This window comes from Macrobrachium rosenbergii, chromosome 20 (genome assembly GCF_040412425.1).
Source record: "Macrobrachium rosenbergii isolate ZJJX-2024 chromosome 20, ASM4041242v1, whole genome shotgun sequence".
Lineage (NCBI taxonomy): Eukaryota > Metazoa > Arthropoda > Malacostraca > Decapoda > Palaemonidae > Macrobrachium > Macrobrachium rosenbergii.
Window position 1 is genome coordinate 10,423,543 of NC_089760.1, and position 23,958 is coordinate 10,447,500.

The 23,958-nt window shown below is 33.3% G+C and overlaps 1 protein-coding gene across 2 annotated transcripts in view; it reads right to left on the bottom strand.

The window, feature by feature from the left end:
- Window positions 1–23,958, bottom strand: part of LOC136849042 (innexin inx2-like) — a 98,146-nt gene that overhangs the window by 31,587 nt on the left and 42,601 nt on the right. For both annotated transcript variants that reach the window (XR_010856214.1, XR_010856215.1), the window contains 4 exons: window positions 20,379–20,426; window positions 19,130–19,180; window positions 7,565–7,702; window positions 6,987–7,073 (listed from right to left, as the gene is read on the bottom strand). The gene's annotated coding sequence lies outside the window, so the exon portion shown is untranslated. The remainder of the gene's footprint in view (window positions 1–6,986; window positions 7,074–7,564; window positions 7,703–19,129; window positions 19,181–20,378; window positions 20,427–23,958) is intronic.

Here is a 23,958-nt window from a genome sequence, read left to right on the forward strand (position 1 = left end):
TGCGTATCTTACAGCTTCGCCTCTTAACAGTAATCATATGACTTTGTAAAGGACCCCTTTGCGCTATAGCTTCATATATTACTACTGGTTCATTATTCTGTTTTCTTTTTTCAGTGTAACGAATAATTTATGTTTTTTTTCCTAGTTGATCAAAATAAATGCATCTGCAATTTTAGCTCTAATGATGTTTTTCAAGACTGCACAAATTCCTAACTTTAGTATTTTGTTTTCGTGTTTTTGCAGTATCCCCGATGATTGAAATGGATTCTGGAACCAATGGTTTGGTATATAAATGAAAAAGAGTGATGATTTCCTCCTCTTCATCCCGTACCATTTATCGGTTAACTAAAAACAAGACTCTAAATATATATATATATATATATATATATATATATATATATATATATATATATATATATATATATATATATATATATATATATATATATATATATATATATATATATATATATATATATATATATATATATATATATATGCACTAGTCCGCCTCATCCTACGCATTCTAACCCTATCATTCCTAATGTCATTTCCCTTACGCCTTTGTTCCATCTTTCCTCATCTTAGGTGAATTGCTTCTCCCTTTGTCCCTCGCCCCACCCCCTGCCCTCACAAGCTTCTTTCCTCTCCCTCACCCAATCTCTTCCTGGACCTGCGGCTCCTCTGCCGAGATCACCAGCAAGAATGTCAACTCATAACCTTTCCTTCTTTCTTCTTTTCTCTTTGTAGTTCTCTTCCACATTTTCTCTCCTTCGCTCCCAATATTTCCGGAATACCAGGAGCCGTTTCACTTATACTGGCCCCTTTCGTCTCCCCTATCCCTAGAGTATCCTGATACCAGCTTCCGTATCTAGTCAGCTGGGGAGGTTTCCTTTCTAAGGTCTTTTTGCAGTTGCTTTAATTGTTTCTCATTTGATGTCTATCTTACTGGAAATTTAGCTGTAATTTTCCTTTGTACTGTCATTTAATACCGTCAGTGCAAAAAAATAAAACTTTATTTTAACACTATTTAAACATATGATGGGCTTCAGTACCTAGGTATAATGATATCAAATAAGAGTGACAGTAAACTGCAATTTACTGGGTCCGTAAACCGTTTTTTATTTCTTTACTTCAATGACTTATCATTGTTACTGAACAGGAATTTGGTATGTTGATCTCATTTTCTTTTTATTTTACAGGATATTCCGCTTATTTTAACTCTAAACAGTCGTAACATCGATATTTCAGTTATTCAATTTACTCATTATAAAACATGTTAATCTAAAAGGAAAAATAATTTATAAATTTTTCCTGAACTGTAATAAACAATAGCGTCAAGAAACCCAAACCTCAAATACGGATGAGCAATCCAACCAATAATGATATTGATATTACTGCCCATCGGCAGCGTTAGTGGATTAAGCATGCAAAATATGTAATCTCTGGCTAAGACAGGTCAAAAGTCGACTCCGGAGCACGAGTTTGACCTTGACCTCATATTGCACGTCAGCTTCATGAGCTGAGTATGCTTGGCAAATGTAGACTTCAAAGGTTATAACCAAAGTTAAACTCCTTTTTGGACTTATCACCTCTAAATATGGCTTGATCTTAACTTGTCCTCACTCAGAAAATCTGTTTCAATTAGTATACAGTAGTATGCATGTTAAATACGAAGTCTCAAAGTTAAGGTCAAAGCTAAATTTCTATTTGACCTTTGGCTTCTTCAAAGGTCTAAATTTAAATTCTAAAAGGTAATCGTTTCTTGCCAGTCTCGAAGTCCAACTCAGATGAAATGTTCGTAACATTTCATTCATAGCTTACTGTGTAATTCATTTATACCCATGGGATATAACATAACTTCTTGCCCGAGGTCACTTTTACTCTACAATCTGTGCATTTCTTCCCTCCTCCACAGATTGGCTCTTTTGGGATTATTTACACTGAGAAATGGATTGATCAAGTTCTTACAGAACTCATTTGAATAAATTTAACTCTCAAATGAATGTCAACATCAACAGGTTTAAGAAAAAACCCCATATGTATTTCTTATCAGTCTGTCTGTCTATCTGTCTGTTCCTACCATCAGTAATTTCCTTTCTTCTAAATCTTAGCCCCATTATTCTTATTCTTGGCCAGTGTAGTTTCCGTTTTGTCTCAGTTCCCATTCCGAATTCTTGAGCTTCTTTCTTCTCTGTCGCCTTATCTTTGCTAGACCAGGGTCCCGAATTCAAACAGCTTAATCTTCCCTTCATCCTCTTCGATGCCATCTTCTTCTGTTTCTTTCTCCTTGCAACCCTCTCCCAGCACTTCCTTCTTCTTCAAGGTATCTTGTGCCAAATTTCCATTTCTTGTAATCTTAAGAGGTCACACTGAGATGGGATGCAACCCTCTTATTTTTCGTCGAAATTTTCACAAACGCGAGTTACTTCTCACTTTATGCCTTATTCCTCTTGGAAGATTTATCTTCAATAGAATAGTTCTTACGTTGATCTTACTTTTCACTTATTATCTTCGGTTAAAAATATTTTTTGAAAGTTAAAATGTCAGCAAATATGCTTGATAACTTGTTATAAATCCACCCTTGATAATGCTTGAGGTAAAATGTCATAATGTTGCCCCGGATATTTCTAATGCCTTTTTAAAATTTATTAACATTGTTTGGTTCCTGGGATCTTCTTGAACTTTGCATAATAATAAAGAACAAGACATAGTTTGCAGGAATGAATAATCATACACCGTCATTGTAAACTGTTGAGTTACTTATTTAGACTATGTGAATGAGCATTCACTAATTTTTATGTTAGTGATTACCGTTTTATAAGATTAATTTATTTCGTACCATCCATTTGTCTCCTGTGTCCTATTTGGCACTGTTCTGCAATCTTTTATTAGAATAGACGTCTCTCCTTTTCAGTGCGACCATTGGGAATAGGACAGGGATATGTTTGTGATTTTATTTTTCAGTAATTTGCCCTTAATTCAATAACCCTTCAATTCAGTGAATGTTTGCTAAAAGCAATCCACCCATTGTACTTTCATAAAAGTCGCCGAGGCATTCGTCAGTATATATGCAGGGCTAAATCATTGCCCATTATGGACTTATTGCTGCAAATAACCCACTTCTTACACTTACTGGATGGGCGTCAAGCCTTTCTAACACTGATTAAACTTATAGTTATTATTGTGTTTGCCATTTTGCTTCTTCATCTTCAAAAGCACGATTGACAACGAATCATTAAAACTTTCTTGTACTTCACAACAATAGCGACTATCCCTGCAAGCCAGAATATGATAATGAAGCGTCTACTAAGTTTTTCTTTGAATATCGACCCAAATATTCTGTTCTGAATAACAATGCCTTTATTGGTTTTTGTTGCTGAGAGTAAACTGGTTATTCATATACATATTCAAGAGCAGGAGTCGAAGTAACGTTAGATACAGCAGGTTTTATTACCATTATTTTAATTTTCACGTATTCCGTGGTACATAACACCTCAAACTCATACGCCCTGGTCAGTCTGTAATAATCTTCGTATGTTACTCCTTATGTTAATATAATCATTACAAAAGCAATAGTTCTTCAACAGTGGTAACTGTGGATAACCAATGTAAATAGTTACTACGTCACCATTAGGATGATGTTAGTTTGTTCAAGTCCTAAGGTTAAAGGTCATTACCGATACCTCTGCAATCACCGTGCATAATATCATCAAAATAGATAATGGAATGATCGGATGCTTGAATACATATTGTTAATTAAATGATACCACAAGTGGGTGTTCTTATTAACTATGAAGAATGATATTACGGTGGTATATGATGTCATGAATAAGTAAATAGATATGCATATATATATATATATATATATATATATATATATATATATATATATATATATATATACGAGTATATATATATATATATATATATATATATATATATATGTGTGTGTGTGTGTGTGTGTGTGTGCGTGCGTATGCATATGTGTGTCTGTCTGTGTGTACCTTCATTCCAGACTAATTATGACCACGTCCTCCCCGGTTTCATTGTCAAGAGAAGGAGACGCAGCAGGCGATCAAGTCGAGTCTAAGTCATTAGCAGCTGCAGTCAATAGCATTTAAGGATGCCAAGGGGAACAGAGTCCCTTAGAGCCATCATTTACATTCCGACTTCCTTAGATGTGTGGACTACATTGTACCAAGACGAGCTCTAACTATCGCCAGAGCTTTTTGCTCGATTAGATAAGAGGCGTTACTTCAACGGCTGCAGTCTATTCTTGGCTTCTTTGTGTTTATCTGGAAAGGAGAGAGTCTTTCCTTGGAGATATCCGCTGTATTTCTCCCCTTCTTTACCTCGTGCATTCTGTCTTTACAACAGCGTTGAAAAACAATATATACTTAATTTCCGAAAGTGTGACATTTTTTGTACTTTGTGCTGAGGACATTTCTCGATTTTTTGGGGGAATACAATATACGAAAAGATGAAAGTAGACCATGAATTGTTATCTTACTTTTACTATTGCAAATATGTTTGTTATCGAGCGATGAATGTTGCTGAAACGTCACTTTCACATACAACAATAATTCATTATAAAAGCAGACATTGTAACCATGTACTCGCATATTAGTAAAAATTGTATTTTGATCATGATTTTCTTTCCTGTAATGTGGCGGAAATCAACATCTATCCAGTATCGATTTTTTCAACAGAATGCAAATTTTTACGTTCTTTAAATTTTAGAGATTAATTTCTCTGATAAATTAAATTGTGATATTAAGTAAAGCATCCGTACTATGATATTTCTCTGGAAAAATATATTTAGTTTTACTTTACATATGGAACGCCTGATACTATCAAACTTTTAACTGGCATGATCGTATGATTTTCATGTTTTCATTTAAGTATTGCATTGCACTCTCGTTTGGGCTTTGAATGTGTGTGTGTGTGTGTGTGTGTGTGTCATTGTACCTGGTGTACAAAGTAAGAGAACACGTGTACTTGCACACATACACAAACACACACACGCACAGAGTTCGGCATGACAACTTGACGTTTTGTCGACAGAAGTTTCATCGTTGGACACACGGTCGAATGGCTTATGATGAAACGGCCATTCAGCTGACAAATGACCAAAAGGGTCAGGCCAAATGAGCGTTTCGTTAACGGAAAATGGTTTGGAATTTGTTGCTTGCTTTGTTTATAGACAGAATCGTTCCTTACGGGAATCTGTTGAAATGCATGCTGTGAAACACAAGGAATAAAACAATATACCAGCAATAAATAGACGTACATTTAAAAATAATCTCTTGGACTCTTTGGAATTGCAGACTGATACAAAACTTTCACTCTTCACGATCTCCAGGAATGAATAAATCAGCTGACTTTCGTGTATGAAATTTACACTTAGTATGTGCCTGGTTAAACATGCAACTCTTGAAAGCACCGTCCAAAGTAAACATCTGAAGAATATGGAAAGGGCGTCGGCAACGTACATGATAGGACCCATCTTAAAGATAAATCAGGGTTAACTGGGAGAAGTCTTTGATACAATTGTATTAATATGTTCACCAGGTAAGATCCTGTTTATATTGATGCACTTATTTGGTGCGTTACGCATGAGAGCAAACGTGTAAAAAGAAAGGATGGATATGGACGAACTGCTCAGAGCAAAAATACGTGCAACTTCCAAAAACGACATGATCATCTTAGGAAAATAGCTATCTGCCCCAATGAGAAGTTCCTCAGAGACAAGTACTTTAGTTCTAAAGCAATAAAACCGGAAGAAGATCAGGGCTATTCGGTATCCAAAGCTCATATATTACGTGAGAGCTTCAAGGAGCACTAGACAGAGACGAGCGGTAAAGACAGCCCAGAATCAATTAAATGATACATATTTCATTTCCATAGATCTGTAAAATTCCAACCAAAGGTAAAAAAATAAAAATACGTAAAAAATGGACACCTTCAGAGATAGCAAAATAGACGTAGCACTATCAAGAGCAGAATAGATTTCCCGGAATGTCCTTACAATCACTCTACTTGGTGTACAAAAAAAAAAAAAGAACAAGGTCACTTGTACACAGATTCACACTAGTTCCATAAAACAACCTAACGTTGACAAATGACCAAAAAGGTTTAGGCCAAATGAGCATTTCGTTAACGGAAAATGGTTTGAAATGTATTGCTTGTTTGTTTGTGGACAGAATCGTTCCCTTTGGCAATCTGCTGAAATGCATACTGTGGAACGGAAGGAGGAAAAGGCTTTACCATAAATGAATTGAACTCATGGGAATTATGACCTGAAGCAGAAGTTTCACCTATTACGATCCTCAGGAATGAATAAATCGACCGACCCTCGTGTAAGAAGTTTACCCAGTATGTGCTCAGTAAAACATTCAACTCTTAAGAGTAGTGTCCAAAGCAAATATCTGAAGAATATGGTAAAGCCGTCGACAACATTACAAGTAAAACAGGGTCAACTGAGAGAAGTCTTTGATGTAATAGTATCATATTCTCCAGGTAACATTCGTTTTTATTGATCCACTTATTTGGTGCGTTTACGCTTGAGAACAAAATATTTATAAGAAAAGACAGATATGGACCAACTGCTCAGAGAGGAAAAATACATGTAACACCCAAAAGGCACATGATAATCTTAGGGATATAGCCATGTGCGCCAGTGAGAAGTTCATCAAATATAAATACTTTTAGTTCTAAAGCAATAAATGCAGAGGATCAGGGCAACCCAGTATCTAAAGCTCATTTATTATGTAAGAGTTTAAAGGAGCACTACTCAGCGATGAGTGGTAAAGATATCATAAAATCAATGAAATAATGCATACCTCATTTGCATAACCTAGATCTCCAAAATAACGCTTAAAGGTGAAAGGGTGAAAATACATTTAGACTAGTGTCTTCAGAGACAGAAAAATAGAGACGTAGCACCGTCATGAGCAAAAATGGAATTCCAGTTATGTACTTACCACAAGCTGAAAAGATGTGACGTGATAGATGAAGGTTAAAGCTTTCAACTTTGTAACCAACTTTCTGCAGTAGTACCTGTTTATAAACTGTTTAAGACAACTATTAGTTTTCAGTATGAGGTGCAAAAGGGCAGTAACAGTTTATATGTAATGTTCTTCAATAAGGACTTCCGATAAAATTTTTGTAACTTTACAGTCCACGGAAGGAGGGAAATTTACCTGTCAGTATATTATTTCTTCTGGTATCATGATTACGTGAAGAAAAATTTATGGGAAAAGAAAACTGAGCGACAAAAAAACATGTATGGCTAAATATAAATTAGGATGAAACATATCAGGAGGGGATTGTCATCCAAAGACACCATTGGCTGAAAAGTCCTGTAAACTACATCAACTTTGCAGACAGTGCTAATGAAGAAATTTGCGATATACTCTAATTAGAAACGGATATTTGATATAATGTATCTAGAGATGACAGATTTTAGCTTACATGAAAAATTATTGAGACTGACTTCCAAATTAATTAAGCCGATATGAAAATGCCATTTGATTCAAACAAATGTAACAGGACTTGTTACCTTGTCTTTGATTTGGTTTGCATATCATGTTATGCCAAACTCCATGAATTCTTGTATTTCGTCTGATCTTGTCTATGTACTACATAGGTCCTTAGGATCGTAGGAGGTGACATTTCTGACTGTTCCTGCCCCGAGCTCCTGGAAAAAAAAGAGGCTTTTTATTAATTCAAGACACTCTAACAGTGATACAACTACCTTCAGTTACTTCCCAGTTTACATTGTGTTAACATTGAAGCATATTGTTGAAACACAAAATCAACCAAGTTTTGATTCCATGACAGAAAAAAGCCTGAAGTCGTAAAAGGTTATCAACCATCTTGATTCTTTAAAAAAATTGCTAACAATTGTGATGTTATTTTAGTCCGCTGTCAATAATTAACTAGAATATCCTTGATATTAATGCAACGGATGTCTAAGATGAGCCATATTACTATGCTTTCAATGACATCTTTATTCAGTTGATGGATCTTTATTTATATGGAAAAAAAAGCTGATTTTTCCTTTGTCGCTTTTGTAAACAGCATTTTTATTTGTTATTAAAGTACACATGCATATTATTAGATCTGGGGCCCGGAAATTCAAAATCTTCAAAATATCTCATTTAAGGTTTCAGAGTGTCTTTGCTGTTTGTAATAGGTGTCTATCGAAGAGCTTGGCAATGTCATTTATTCTAGAAAAATTAATATACAATTTTTTTTATTTTATTCTATTTTATTTATTCATTTTTATTTTTTTTTTGAAGAATGGTAAATAGGAAACTCGACCATTAGTAGATTTGGTGTCAAGTCCTTCAATAATCTTTATTCGTATGGGTTTTTGTACCTAAATCGAGTTAAGGAGTTGCAACCTTTAAATTCTGATTGGGTATCGGATGCCCAAATAACATAAAACTTCAAACGTGTGGAATATTCTTCCTTGGGCCATGCCTATTGTCATGATGTGTTAAAAAACTTTCTCTAACTGAATCTAATTATCCGTTTTCAGCTGTTCTTATTTGTTACATTAATTTATCATTTGTTAGTCCTCTACTTTTTCATTCGTCTTTTCGGTTTGTTTGTGTTTTATTAAGTATATACCCGAAGATTGGTTTGCAAGTTTGTTGCCCTATCTACCTCCTTAACAAGCCGTACATTAATAATAATGCAATACTTTAAATGCAAGAAAGGGATTATTTTATCAATACATTAATCTTTCCATTTAAACCTGAAGTATCAAGTGATTTCATGATCAAACATAGATCTCCATCTAAAATATAATTCGGAGAAAGGAGTACCATTTTCAGAAAGTTATCAAATTGTTGACAGTTTTAAGAGGAATACAGTTTTGAGTGATTGCTGGCTTGTACAACACAACTGGAAAATATGCGATACCGCAAGATATATTTACGTCATATTTTTTTTAACAAAATCAATTCCGTATATTTCATCTGAACAAATACAAACCTACTGTCTGTTTCTCGCCCGTTAGGCCATTTGTCAATCGGATAAATGTACGTCCGGTTTAAAGTGGGTCTGGGAAGTCAATCAATTTATGAATTTATTTCAATGCATTTCTCTTCCTATTTCTAGATATATATGCATTACATAAATGTAATGCATATATATCTAGAGGCGAACTTTCTCCCTTCGTGTGTCACTGTTATTTATATTGCTTCGTTGTCTTTCATATAATAATAACTATTTGAATTAATATAATAAAAAGTCTTCGAACTATTAGAGGAAAACTGAAGCAATATTCTCAAGATAAACGAGTATCGTTTAGATCTATTCAGAAAAGTATTAGATGTAATTACAGAGGTGATTCGGTTGGCAATTCTTAGTTGTTGAGCTTTTATTATGCTTCTCGATTTAGGGTGAAATAGCAGCGTTCATGAGAGCGAAGCAAGTTGTCAGTCTGAGTTCATCTACTAGATGTATAATGTCTATATTGAAGATATAGATAAAACAATGGTTCATTTTCACTGGGATAGTGTTTTCAAGGTCTTATACATTTTTGAACTTACCACAAGGGTATTACCTTACTGTTCTTTTTACGTTGTATATCAACTTCAAAAGAAATACCATAATGAGAACTGGACCAGGTAGGGTAAGTAAAAGAATAATGAAAAATAATCCCCCCACCCCTTCTGGTGCTCTTTGAAATGCCTCTGACGGAAGTCAGCTAAAGAGATAACGGACCCAGATCGCAGTAACAAGGGACGACGGTTCCAGGAATTCAAGAAACTTTCATACCAAATCGTCTGAATTTTGAACTTTCTTTACATGGGTATTAGGTGCAAAATATGTATAATAGATTTTTCAGTAATTCAGCGAGAATTTCATTTTACATAATATTCGGGGTGAATCGGATTTAGCATGCACTTTTTGGTTTGGATATTGCCTAGTTATAAACCATTGAAAAACAAGAAGCTGAGTTTAGTGTACGCACACACACACAATATATATATATATATATATATATATATATATATATATATATATATATATATATATATATATATAAATATATTTATATTCTTGTATATATATATATGTATATATATATATATATATATATATATATATATACTCTATTGCTTAAAATAGACATTTGATAACGACATATACTATATATATGCTGTGTTTATATATATATATATATAAAAACAATATATTATTATTATTATTATTATGTATATATTATTATTATTATTATAAAATAAACACCTTTCTCATCGTTAAATTTAAGCAAGTAATACTTAGAAAACAGACATTTGATAACCACAACACTCGCATGCTCTGTCTATGCCAGTAGCGGAAAACAATTTATTATTATTATTATTATTATTATTATTATTATTATTATTATTATTATTATTATTATTAGCTGCAAGCTTTGGGAACTCGATATGAAGAGTAATCTACTGTGCTTCAGGAATACAGATATAAAGACTAAACCATTGAAAGCAACAATAAAGACAAAATTATATAAAAAAGAAAAAAGTATGAAATGAGACTTGTATCAGCAAGACAAAAAAAAAAAGGCACTCAGTTTTAACTTTAGAAGTTTCTACATGCTAACAGTACGACTGGGAAGATTATTCATTTAATTGGTCACTCCATTAAAAACAAAAATGTTAAAGTTAACTGCGTATATATATTACCTTGTGGTGCGTTATGTAATCTGGGAGTGTCTGGTTACAAAATATGATCAGATTTATGAAAAATTTAATAAAGCATTGACCTGGGTTGCTAAAGATTCACAGACTCTGTATTCGCTTCCAACTAACTTGAGGGATGTGGAGGTCCAGTATAAAGACTGCCGTATGCTAGCACCTCTGTTTTCGGCATGGAAGATTATCTCCTAGTTAGTCTTCCCTTTATGTGTTACGAGCAGATAAAGGTTCTCTCTAACTACCTCCTTCCTGGGTAAAGGGGGAACTGTATGTGATGAGTTCGTACATGGTTATTTACTCCACTTTACTGGATCGTAAATAAGAGTAGAAACCACAGAAGGGGAGTTTGACTAAGATATGTTTGCTTGTCCTTGGCAAATGTCAGGCAGGGCAGCCGATCGAGACTACGGCCTACCCCAAAGCCAAATCAAAGTCCTTCAAAGAAGGCATCGTGCTTACCCCAAAACAAAAATGGGAAAAAAGCACGTTAAAAAAAAAAAGAAGATCCTTGGTAAAACAGAACCACTAGTAGGAGAAGCAAAGGATTTCGAGGAGTCCAACAAAGAGGCATAACTAAAAAGAATGTGGTAATATTGTGGATTACCAGTTGCTATGGTTTTTCTGATTCCACACTGATAGTCAGAGGTAGAGTTGTGAGATTTTACCCCTTGTGGCCAAATCTCACGGAGAAGATTCTTAAGAATCTAGGCTTCACAAGATGACAGGGTTAGAAGCTAATCTTTAGGGAAGAACCTGTGCATGAGAATGGTATTGTTTTATACATATATATATATATATATATATATATATATATATATATGTATAAGTATATAAATATATATCTATGTGTGTATATATATATATATAAATATATATATATATAATCACATATATATTATATTATATATATAAATGCAACTAATTTTAATAAGAACTATTTTAATACTGACACAAACATTTAGCATCACATTTGTATTTATTCATTTATTTATTTATTTATACGCGAGTGTATAAATATGGTATTTAATCAGAGAGGATGACAGCGGCGATTTGAGTGTTAACACATCCGTAAAACCGTGACTAAATCCACTGAATATCATAAAACGTTTCTGCCTATCAATTTCCAGGATGATTTGACGCTTTATTTTCATAATAATCATGCCTAATCAAATTGTGGAATTGCGAGATTATATATGAAGTTATTTAACTTAATTACCATAATCATTAGGGTGAATGGTTTAATAAGAGTCGGCAATTGATAGGTTGATTTATTTTATGGCAACTGACAGTAAGGTTAACGACCTTTGAATATTTATCTTTGATATGCGGAATTCTGACTCTGGAATTAGCTTTACACACACACTCGCGTATACGCACCCACACACACACGCATATACAGTATATATATATATATATATATATATATATATATATATATATATATATATATATGTGTGTGTGTGTGTGTGTGTGTGTGTGTGTGTGTGTGTTTGTGTGTGTGTGTGTATATATATATATAGCAGTATATATATATATATATATATATATATATAATATATATATATATATATATATATATATATATATATATATATATATATATATATATATATATATATATATATATGTGTGTGTGTGAGTGTGTTTTACTGATTTTTCCAATAGTATTACCACAAAGATTATAGTTTGTAATTTAAGCTGTATGTCGTCATCCTCTGCGAAAACTGTCCTACCTACGAATCACTGGCGTACCTCTAATGGCCTCGAACCACTTTTGGAGGTAGAAGACTCCTGAGTCATTCGTAGCCTCTATTACAATACTGTTCATTGTATTTACCAACCTGGTGACCACATTCCACAACTGTGCCGGATGTTCTCCAGGGTAGCAACAAACGTCAGTCAAAAATTTTTACGTTGTGGTTTCCATCCTATCAGTGACAAGTTCTAAATTTTCCCAGTATTTAACTTTTCATCATCTTTTACAACTATTCATGATACTGAAATTCTGTTTCTCATATTTTTAAAGCCGACCTTAACTCTCGTTTACTTTCCTTCTTGATTTGTTTTTCTTTCAAACAAATGCTTCATTGAGGTTGTTTTCGTAACATGTTGAAATTCTTACGATGACATATCATTGATACTTGCTCGCTTCTGTTATATCCAATTTGTTTCTTAATTGATAGCTTTGAAGTGAAAGGAAAAAAATCAATATCGAATATGGTCATTTATATTCCACTGAAAATTTGTTACGACAAAGGGTATTTATATCTCCATCAACGCCGCTGTTGGAATTTCCGTACGCATAACTGCGGTACAGCACCGATAGATAATAGATTTGGCGTGAAAGCAATATCCTTTGTTTCGAATGAAATTAAAGCGTCTCTCTCTTTACTCACAGCTCAGTAGATGAGAAAACCCTTTCCAAACTATCGCTTTTAATTGCAGACAAAGTTATTCTGCTCTATCCAAACGGAGCCTCTGCTCATAAATCGAGTGTCTCTTAGAGAGGAGACAACGAGCTGAATTCATTAACTTTCCTTTGTAGCCATATCACAGTTAGAATCTGAGGGTAACTGAGTAGCTAATATAGAAGGTTAGAATGTGAATATCCGTACAATTATGTTTGCATTATATATATATATATATATATATATATATATATATATATATATATATATATATATATATATATATATATATATATGTATATATATATATATATATATATATATATATTATATATATATATATATATATATATAGTACATATGTATAAACTTTTGTTGTTACAAAGCATTTCCAGACTACTAAAACATTATTTTGAAATCGCGCGCTGTTTATGTGTTGTCGATGTTCCGTTCCCACCTTTCCCAATATAGAACCAATAAATTATCGATATATTCCTGAAGGAATCACTTTAGTTTCTGGAATTAAAAAAAAGGGAAAAAGGGAATAGAGGGGCAAACGTTACCTGTTTGGTAAACCTTACAGAGAAAGGAACACGTCTTAGCAGGTTGTGTGACCCTTTTTATATTGAATAAACAAAAAAAAAGCAATATTTTGACACTAATGCCCTATCATTATGGCATCAAAAGGTGACTTAGCTGTACGTGATGAAGAGGTAAAAGTTACTTATATAATAGCTGAGAGAAACAGAGAAGAAAAGTGTATGAATCTCCCACAGAGAAGATGAAGGTTGGTTGTGCTATGGCAGAAAATTTCACCTATTTTTCATCACATGATTATAGTGTAAGGAAGGCACTGACTGACATGTCGACTGGTTGTTGTCTAGTTTATGTACATGTTGTTACTGATTGAGCTGGCCTTATGCCAGCACGGGCTCTTACTCATAGAACAGCCCGTAAATTTATGTACAGAATATACTGAGAGGTTGTTGGCTGGTGCGAACCGCAAAGTAGGGATTAAGTTTAGGCGTCTGTGTTTGTTCACAGACATCACCATACATACTATTTGATACAGAAGATTCAGTTAACCATTACAAGTACACGATCGGAGAGCTTGCATAGTAATGCATACAGAGGTGATCATAAATGAAATGTGACAATAATGGTTATAGAGAAATATGAATAAAAGTCGTATGGGAGAAGTTGTGTTTCCTCGACCACATGTTCTTCTCGCCAGGTGACTCACGGAAGAGAAAGTTCATCCTGGTTGTTGGTCTGCTGGCAGGCCATACACGAGGCCGGTACAATAATATTAGGAAGTGAGGTTATAAAAGGAGTGAAATATTAACGAAAGTGAGTTCTAAGTGAGAGAACCATAGGGTGCAGAGGGATTTACACTGCCAAAATGAATGTTTGTTGTCTCTAACAAAAGGGTAAACAAACATTGTGATATTTCTGTCATATAAGTGCTATGATCCATTTAGTCTTATTTTTAGATAAAAGCTGAGTATGCACTTAGATAATCATATCTATATTAGGTTTAGTTTAATCCCTGGAAAAAATAGTGTTAAAATATGTGAGACGTAACCCTTTAACTCCGGCAATCCCATTGTCATCGCACCCAAGTAAAGAATGCCCTGAAGTTTCTTCGGCGCAATCGAGTTTTCTGTACCGCCATTACAGTGTATAATCAAGGCCACCGAAAATAGATCTATCTTTCGGTGGTCTCGGTGTAATGCTGTATGAGCAGCGGCCCGTGAAACTTTAACCACGACCCGGTGGTGGGATATCCCATGTCGTTGCCAGAAGCACGATTATGGGTAGCTTTAACCTTAAATAAAGGCTAGAGGGCTGCAATTTGGCATGTTTGATGATTGAATGGTGGATGATCAACATACCAATTTGCAGCCCTCTAGTGTCAGTAGTTTTTAAGGTCTGGGGGCTGAACGAAAAAGTGCGGGCGGACAGACAAAGCCGGCACAACATTTTTATTTTACAGAAAACTAAGAAATTGAAAAATATATCACAGCCCAGTTGTCAGTCTTTCCAAAAAGACTGGGCAGTTGTACGAAGAAGATATCGGTTTCGAACACCGTTTTCGCATTAAAAAATAAAATATTTTCCTTTGAAACAAACAGTATACAATAAGATGAAATTTAGAAAAATAAATTAATTTGGATCTAATACTGGGAAAAAGATATTATGAAAATAAATACATGATTGTGGGATTCTCCTAAAAAAAAAAAAGCACGCTACAGAACCTCTTAATGAAAAATTAGAAAAAAATATGGTCGGTAAAGTAGTCAAGAATCTTGGAAAAAAAAAAAATTCCAGTCGAGACGCAAATATCAGCTTTCAACCTGTTTCATGATAATGGGTAACTGCAATTCCATTTTTTATGCTGCTACTCACGCTTCCTTGAAATATGTTAGGAATATCAGTGAATTCTCTAATTGATGAAGACTTTATCAATTAGAGCTGAGAATTTACTGCTATTCCTAATAGATTTCAAGGAAGTATGAGTAGCAGCATAAAAAAAATGGATTGCAGCTACCCAGTGTCATGAAAGTTGAATCAATATCTTTACAGGAAATAAAAAGATTATATATGGTCAGTGCTACTAAGTCAATGGGGTATATGTTCCTCAGGATACTGCATTTTTCTGACAACCGAAATTTCTATGAACCCATTACTACCATATCATCTTACGCATAATTAACTAACTCACTCTTATGTACATTGATTCAGCATTACATAGATTCTGAAAAGGGAGTAAGATTAGCAATGAAACTGAGTTCCTTAGTAACGTAAAAATCAGAGTAATTTGGGTGAAATCAGCAGAAGCAGAGAATGAGGGTAAAGGTCTAAGTTTATAGATATTTTCATCTAATTTACATAACATTTAGTGAGAAATTATATCAGTCATAATATACAGGCAGACACGAACTTTTGAAATGGAAACACAAAAATATCCATCAAGATAACTGACCTGTGAGATGAGGAGGCTGTAGATGTTTGTGGTTAAGATTTTTCTTTTCATAAATTGTGAGATTTTCACATAAAGAAGCATAAATAATGACACCCAATACTCTATGAGGGAGGACAGTATTCAATGAAAAGTAATAAACAAAATACTGTTATTGATTCTAAAAGTTGAAAGTTGAGCATTTTAATAAAATTAATCTACAAAATAAAACTACGAGAAAATAAAATTGTTTTGATAGATTCAACTTTGTCAGGGGCAACTGGAAAGAGGAAGACCTCTAGGGAATATTCCGGGCTAGGCAAAGTAAAAGGTGTGGCAGTGTCATGTGACTAAATGAAAACAACAATGTGATGGGCCAATTTTCAACGAAGGAAAATGTTTTAAACTTACAGTAGAAACACTTTTACTCTTTCATTATTATTATTATTATTATTATTATTATTATTATTATTATTATTATTATTTTATTATTATCTATTAATAACCCTGCCCTGAATTTTCGATTCTCATCCTGATAAGGATTCATCTGTTTTACTGCGCTGCTGAATATTTGAATTACCAGTTTAAACACTTTTCTAACTGTTACAATTATCTAACTCCTATCGCTCGCATTTAATCCAAAAATTTTTTTATCTAAAAATTTCGCTAATGTGAATTATATATTTTAAAACCCAAAAGAAGGTAATTCCATCGTTAATACCTTTCATGAATAAAATCACTGGGAACCCAGTGGATCAACTAAATCGTTATTTCATTTATTCATTTCAAGGTTCAAATGATGTTCTACTTCCGTAATAATCAAGAGCAATCAAATTGTGAAATAGCTAGTTTATATATAAGGCAATTCAGATTAATTACCATAATTATTTGGATGACTGGCTTCATTAGAGTTTGTAACTGGTGCGCCCGTTTATTTCATTCAGTTTAATGATAAGGTTAATTGCATAATCCTAATGTTTATTTTTGACCGAGATGAACTTTGGTTTTTCGGGAAGGAATTTGTTCCTTATCTTTCTCGCGTTATTTATAGATTTGACATTAAAGAATGGCCTTTGTGATAAGAGTTGTTTTAAATGTTATAGATGATGGTTCAGTAAAGTAGGCTACCAGGCTGCCAGATGTGGTACTTGCATACTGATATCTGGAATATTTTAGGTCAATATGTGATAAAAAGGAAACAGGGTAAAAAAAATTATGTATTTACATGTTATAATGTACTGTTTAAGTGAGGGCACTCATACTGAAAGGCAACTGAACTGATAATGTAGAAAAAGCATGAAAGTGTCTTTCTTTATTGTACTGACATTTTGTTAAGAATTAATGTTGAACACCATTTTTCATTTTCTTAAACGAATATTTAATATAACGCTGAAATGATATCAACAGTCCCGCAGGCATTTCCCAGCATTACCTCATGCTTCACCTATCCTAATGTTGGTTGCAAAACCTGAAGTCGAGAGGAATAAGCACAGCAGAGTAAGAACCAACTTATATCTCTTTTAATGGCCAATTAGCCCATGTCGATTGTTTATTATTGTTTTTCAAAGCAAAGGTCCAAGCTCGAGTCCTGGCCTTGGCAGAAGCCCTTATCATTTATAATTATATTTGGGTGTAAGTTATTCCCAAGGTACAGGAAATAAGGTATTATACTGTGATTAGAAAAATAAATCACAGTTGCACGAGAGAACAAACTTAATATATATATATATATATATATATATATATATATATATATATATATATATATATATATATATATATTTATACTATATATATATATATATATATATATATATATATATAATATATATATATATATAATATATATATATATATATATATATATATATATATATATATATATATATATATATATATATATATATATATATATATATATATATATATATATATATATAGATATATATATAATTGTAATGGCCATAATGCCCTCTTAACTTCTCGAATTTTTTACACTTTTGGATACGATTATCACTAGAAAGCCTTAAATCCAAGTGTAAGAAATTTGAAGCAATTATAATGTCCGGTAGCGGAACCGAACCCGCATCCCATAATCACAACAAGGTCACGCTGCCGACCGGGTCACGTCGGCAATGTTACCTCGTTGTCAGGGCGTATCCAAAAAGGGTGAAGAACTTCAAGAAGTTAAGCGGGCATTGTGGTTATTAATATATATATATATATATATATATATATATATATATATATATATATATATATATATATATATATATATGTGTGTGTGTGTGTGTGTGTGTGTGTGTGTGTGTGTGTGTAATTATAAAGCAGGTCACGTACAGTACAATGGTTAAGATGCTTATGTCATCAAGGTGAGTTGCCGGGTCTGAATGGGATGGAAAATTTTAGGTACATTCCTATAAATTCCGTTATGCTTACTTTGACATAAGCACAATTCCTATAATCTATCATTTGTTGACCTCTGGCTATTAAATTTTGCAGTTCCTTTGCTTCATGTTCAAAGTTAAATAGATCAATTGATTTATGTAATTTAGGCTCTCAAGGCAAGAATTGGGGCACTTGGCCATTCTGCCCTTACTTCAGTGAAAAATTGAAGCTGGAGTGGTTGAACAGCAACATAAAAAATATCTAGAATATAAAGGAAATATAATACAAGCATATAAATTTAGAAATGGGAGAAAACTCCAGAGGTGCTCTAAGAAATAAAGTTTAGAGGTGATGGACAGCAAGAGTGAAGAAAGGAAGTGGGAATGGAAGTAAAGTAAAAGGCTAAAAAGTGGACACAGTTAGTGGCCACAGGGTCGCTGCAAACACCTTTCAGTAATGCCTACAGTACACCACGTGAGGTGTGTCGATGACACTACTATAATAGAGAAAAATAAGCCTAGTAATTATTTCATAACCTGATACAAATGCAAAAATGTTTTATTAATGAGAGACCTATGTTAGATTTTCGCTGTATGGTATCGAAATTTCCTGATGGATATTAATTGAACTGTATTGTGCTGTAATATACTCACCTATTTCTCACTACCTCGGTAGCTCCCATTCATCGTCGTATCTTAAGGTTCCTGGAAGAAAAAAAAAATAATACCGTTACACTCTCAATTCTTTAAGTGAAAATCTACGCAATTTCATTTTATTATAAATTTATATAAAGGCAACTTTCACACCCTACACTTCACACTCCCAAGAATTATTGCTTCCCCTCTTGTTTCATTTTCTTGCGAGAGATTTTTTTCCAGTTTTAAATCAAGTCACGGAAACGAATCGATCATTCGGCTTCCCCAAACGCGCAACATTTTCAATCAGGCAATCGCAAAAATTTCGTCTCTCAGTTTCACCTCTCCTTATCAAGACCAAGCGCTTTTCTTTATACAGCTTCCTCTCAATTCCTTCCGACCTTGAGAGAGAGAGAGAGAGAGAGAGAGAGAGAGAGAGAGAGAGAGAGAGAGAGAGAGTGAGAGGGTAATTGTGTGATCTTTATTTAAAGATGACCTGGAGGAAAGCAGGTGGTCATGTCTGTCTGAAGAAAATCTAGCTAATAAAATAGTTTATTTTCATTAGCGATATATGTTATTATTATTATTATTATTATTATTATTATTATTATTATTATTAGTTACTCTCGATTAATGCGAATGAAAGTGTGTGCGTTAAGAAAACGTAACAGTATTGAGGGAAAATAACGACAAATATTCAATTATACAAAGAATTGTAGAATGGAAAAGTGTTATTATGGAATGAAGCATTTTACTTTGTTCAAAGTAATAGATTGATTGATTGATTTATGAAATTAAGGTTCTCAAGTCAAGCACTGAGGCACTTGACTGTTCAACGTATAAATTAAGACAGTAAAAAGTGGGAGTTGGAGTGGCTGAACATCAAAATAAATGATACAAAGGATATAAAGTCCAAGGTAGAACTGGGAGAAAACCTCAGAGGTCCACTAACAAAAATTTAATAACAGTTAAGAGGTGTTAGACAGCAAGACTGAAGAAAGGAAGTTGGAAAGGAGGTAAAGTAAAAGGTTAAAAAGTGGATGCAGCTAGAGACCAAAGGGAGCAGCAAACACCCTTTAGTAATGCCTACAGTGCACCACGTGATGCCCACTGACGAACCTACTGTAATAAAAAAGATTATAATCCTAGCAATTACTACAGAAAGTGATTCATTGTGCAAGACGAGTTTGGTAAAGAGAGATCTGTTAGGTTTTCGTTGCAAGATATTGAAATTTCTTAATGGATTTTAACTGAACTACTCTCTTACCTTTTCTCGACCTTGTTAACTCCCAGTTATGATTGCATCTTGAGGTTCCTGGAAGAAATGAAGAAATAGTACTGTTACGCTCTCAATTCTTTAAGTGAAAATCCACGCAATTTCATTTTATATTAAATTTATATAAAGACAACTTTCATACCCTACACTTCACGCTCCCAAGAATTATTGCTTCCCCTCTTATTTCATTTTCTTGCGAGCGATTTTTTTCCAGTTTTAAATCAAGTCACGGAAACGAATCGATCATTCGGCTTCCCCAAACGCGCAACATTTTCAATCAGGCAATCGCAAAAATTTCGTCTCTCAGTTTCACCTCTCCTTATCAAGACCAAGCGCTTTTCTTTATACTGCTTCCTCTCAATTTCTTCCGACCCTTTGAGAGTGGTCAATTGTATGATCTTTATTTAAAGATAACATAGAAGAAAACAGGTGGTCAGGTCAGTCTGAAGAAACGCTAACAAATAAAAAAAAGCTTTCTTTTTGTTTATTATTATTATTATTATTATTATTATTATTATTATTATTAAGTAATATATATCGTTATTTACAAACGAAGTTTTTGCGTTTTCTAGGAAAACTGAGAGAGAGAGAGAGAGAGAGAGAGAGAGAGAGAGAGAGAGAGAGAGAGAGAGAGAGAGAGAGAGAGAGAGAGAGAGAGAATAACAAATTTTTCATTATAAGACAAAGTAAGTTACTTTAAAATCCTAGTGAATCAAGCTATGAAATAAGCTAACTGTGCTGCAGCTACAGTGAAAGTAAATTTTGGTATTGCTTGAATGTACGAATCCTGCGCCGTAAATACTGTTTTTTTAGAGCACCTTATTGTAAGGCATATCTCCAAAAATATAAATTTTATAACTCTCGAAATTTAAAAGCTAAGCAACAAAATTAAAACATGTTTTTTTTTTCATAGTCTTCAGTAACAGCCTGCTACTTTAAACTCTTTATTTTATTTATTTATTTTTTTTTTTGGAGAATTAGAGATTTCAGAAAAAAAAATACTGCCCCATTTTCCCATGCACCTTCACTCAATAAATTCTGGGAAATAAAGTTTATTTGATAATGGTTAAAATAACAAGAAAAAAAAAGGTGACAGTGACGATAATGAAAGTATATAAAAATACAGATATTATGTTATATAGTTATTTTTACCAATTCTTTCAAGAACAGCTACATCTCTGATAAGATCCTCGAGAAGAACATTGACATTGTTTATGAACCTGCATGTCAAGACACTGACATGGAGCAAAATCACTTTCAAGACCAACTGGAGATGACCTGACGGTAAATTGAAAAGGATATTGGAAATGGTAAATCAAAGGGTATATGAAAGTCTCCATATTCTTTGAGCGCCCATAAATCATTAGGTTTCACTTGTTATCCGTAACGGAATTCCAATTCAACCTGTTCCATATTTTCCCTCTTGTCCTTCCCTTTAAGGAAAAAAAATTACTAGTTCCATCACACACGGCCCATATATAACAGCTGTGCTCCCAACTCCGGTCAATCAGTTTCTTAACTTTTCAAACGAAAGGCCATTATTCATTTTTCCCCCGTTCTTTCTCCTTCGCCGAATTACATGGATTGTATATGAAGTGTGAAGTAAATATACGGACAGATTGTTATATAGATCAGCTTTTTTTTTATACATTTTATACGTATGGCTAGACGCATATGTGTAAGGAAACCAAGACTAGGGTTTTTCCTTAATGGGAGGCGAAAAAAACAGTGTACACACAAAATGCACGCAAATATACGTATATATATATATATATATATAAAATATATATATATATATATATATATATATATATATATACAGAAAATTTAGGCTATATATATATATATATATATATATATATATATATGACGTCGTTTTATGAATACACTTGTCCTAGATGTAATATATATTGATCTACCCGGCGTCTTCTCAGGGTCAGGGCCGATTCTCATCGGGGCGTTAGTTATAGAACTGGTTGTATTTTGCTTCTTATATAAGGAACCACATTATCAAATTACCATCAAATTTTAATTATTGGCAAACAAAGGAACTCAACGAACTTTTTTGGAAACGTTAAATATCTTTCCATCTCTTAAACAACCATTCTGTCCCGTTGTTTTTAGTAAATTTTCTGTCTTCATGGGATGTTTACTTTTAGTGTGTTTTTATCTTTGATGCCCTTCAGCTTAGTTTTATGAGTGTATAATTTTTGCTTTTTATTGTATGCCCTTAGTTCTTTTTATTTATATATAATTTGCCATAAAATGTTCTATAAATTGTTTTTTTTTTGTACCTATATTCTCAGTTTTAATCTCATGTAATTTAAGTCTGTGAGTTGTAATTTTACCATTAAAATTGTTTTAGCTTTTTCAACTACTGTTTTATAATCAGCTATTTTATGTTAACATTATATTTTATTTTGTAGAAAATCTGTTGTTGTCTAATTAAAAAAATGCGTACTCTTCTCTGCTTCATAAATGTCTCATATATATATATATATATATATATATATATATATATATATATATATATATTGTGGGCTTGTGGAATTTTGCTGTTTCTTACCATTTTAATTCAACATTTTCCTTCTTTTCCATCTCTTGTGCTTATCAACATTCTGATGTGTCTTTCCTACAAATAATAATATCTCTTGACTATTCCCTGTTACACTAAGTAATTCTGTTCTAATACTCTTCTCATAAATGTCTCATACTGTCACCATTTTACCCTAACATCCCCTTATAGTCTTATCAACACCTGATGTCTTTCCATAATTAATTACCTTAATTACCCTCCTTACATCCTCAGCATATACTCCCAAACATTTTCGAACTGACACTAACGCTTTCCAATTTGTCACTAAGCTTTGTCTTTCCTCAGTCATCCACATTCGACGAATCTTCTACATTGTTTCCTTCTGCTTAAACCTTGTTCATTTCAAAAACATTCGCCAGTAGTATCTGTTATTCTGAGATCCTCTTGTTTATTAAAGCAAATGGCTATTTGTTTTCTGGTGGAGAGTCTGGTTTAGTATGAATGAGCATTTTCTACAGCAGTTAATAACTAAGTTAATTGTTTCCTTGAGGTACATTTTATCTATAGCTAGAACTACTGGCATTTCCTAGAGCTGCAATGTCCTGCCTGAACTGCTTCCTCCCACTACAGTGGCAGCCCTTGGTATATAGAAAATGGCCTGATATATATATACACACACAAGCACACACACACACACACACACACACACACACACACACACATATATATATATATATATATATATATATATATATATATATATATATACATATATAATTATATATACTGTATATACAACACGTATGCTGATGAACAATTAAGATTAACCTTTCTTGTCCAAAAAATGTGAATCTTAATTGTCCACCAGCATATGTGTTGTATATAACGGCTAGCCTATGCCACTCCACACGAATTATATCTGTATGGTTTGCAGGTAATTTTTACTGGGAAGAATTTGTATGAGTAGCATCTTAAAGTTAGTGTACCTGATAGGGGGTGATTGTGGAAATTCCAGTTAGTAACTTGGAATTGTTT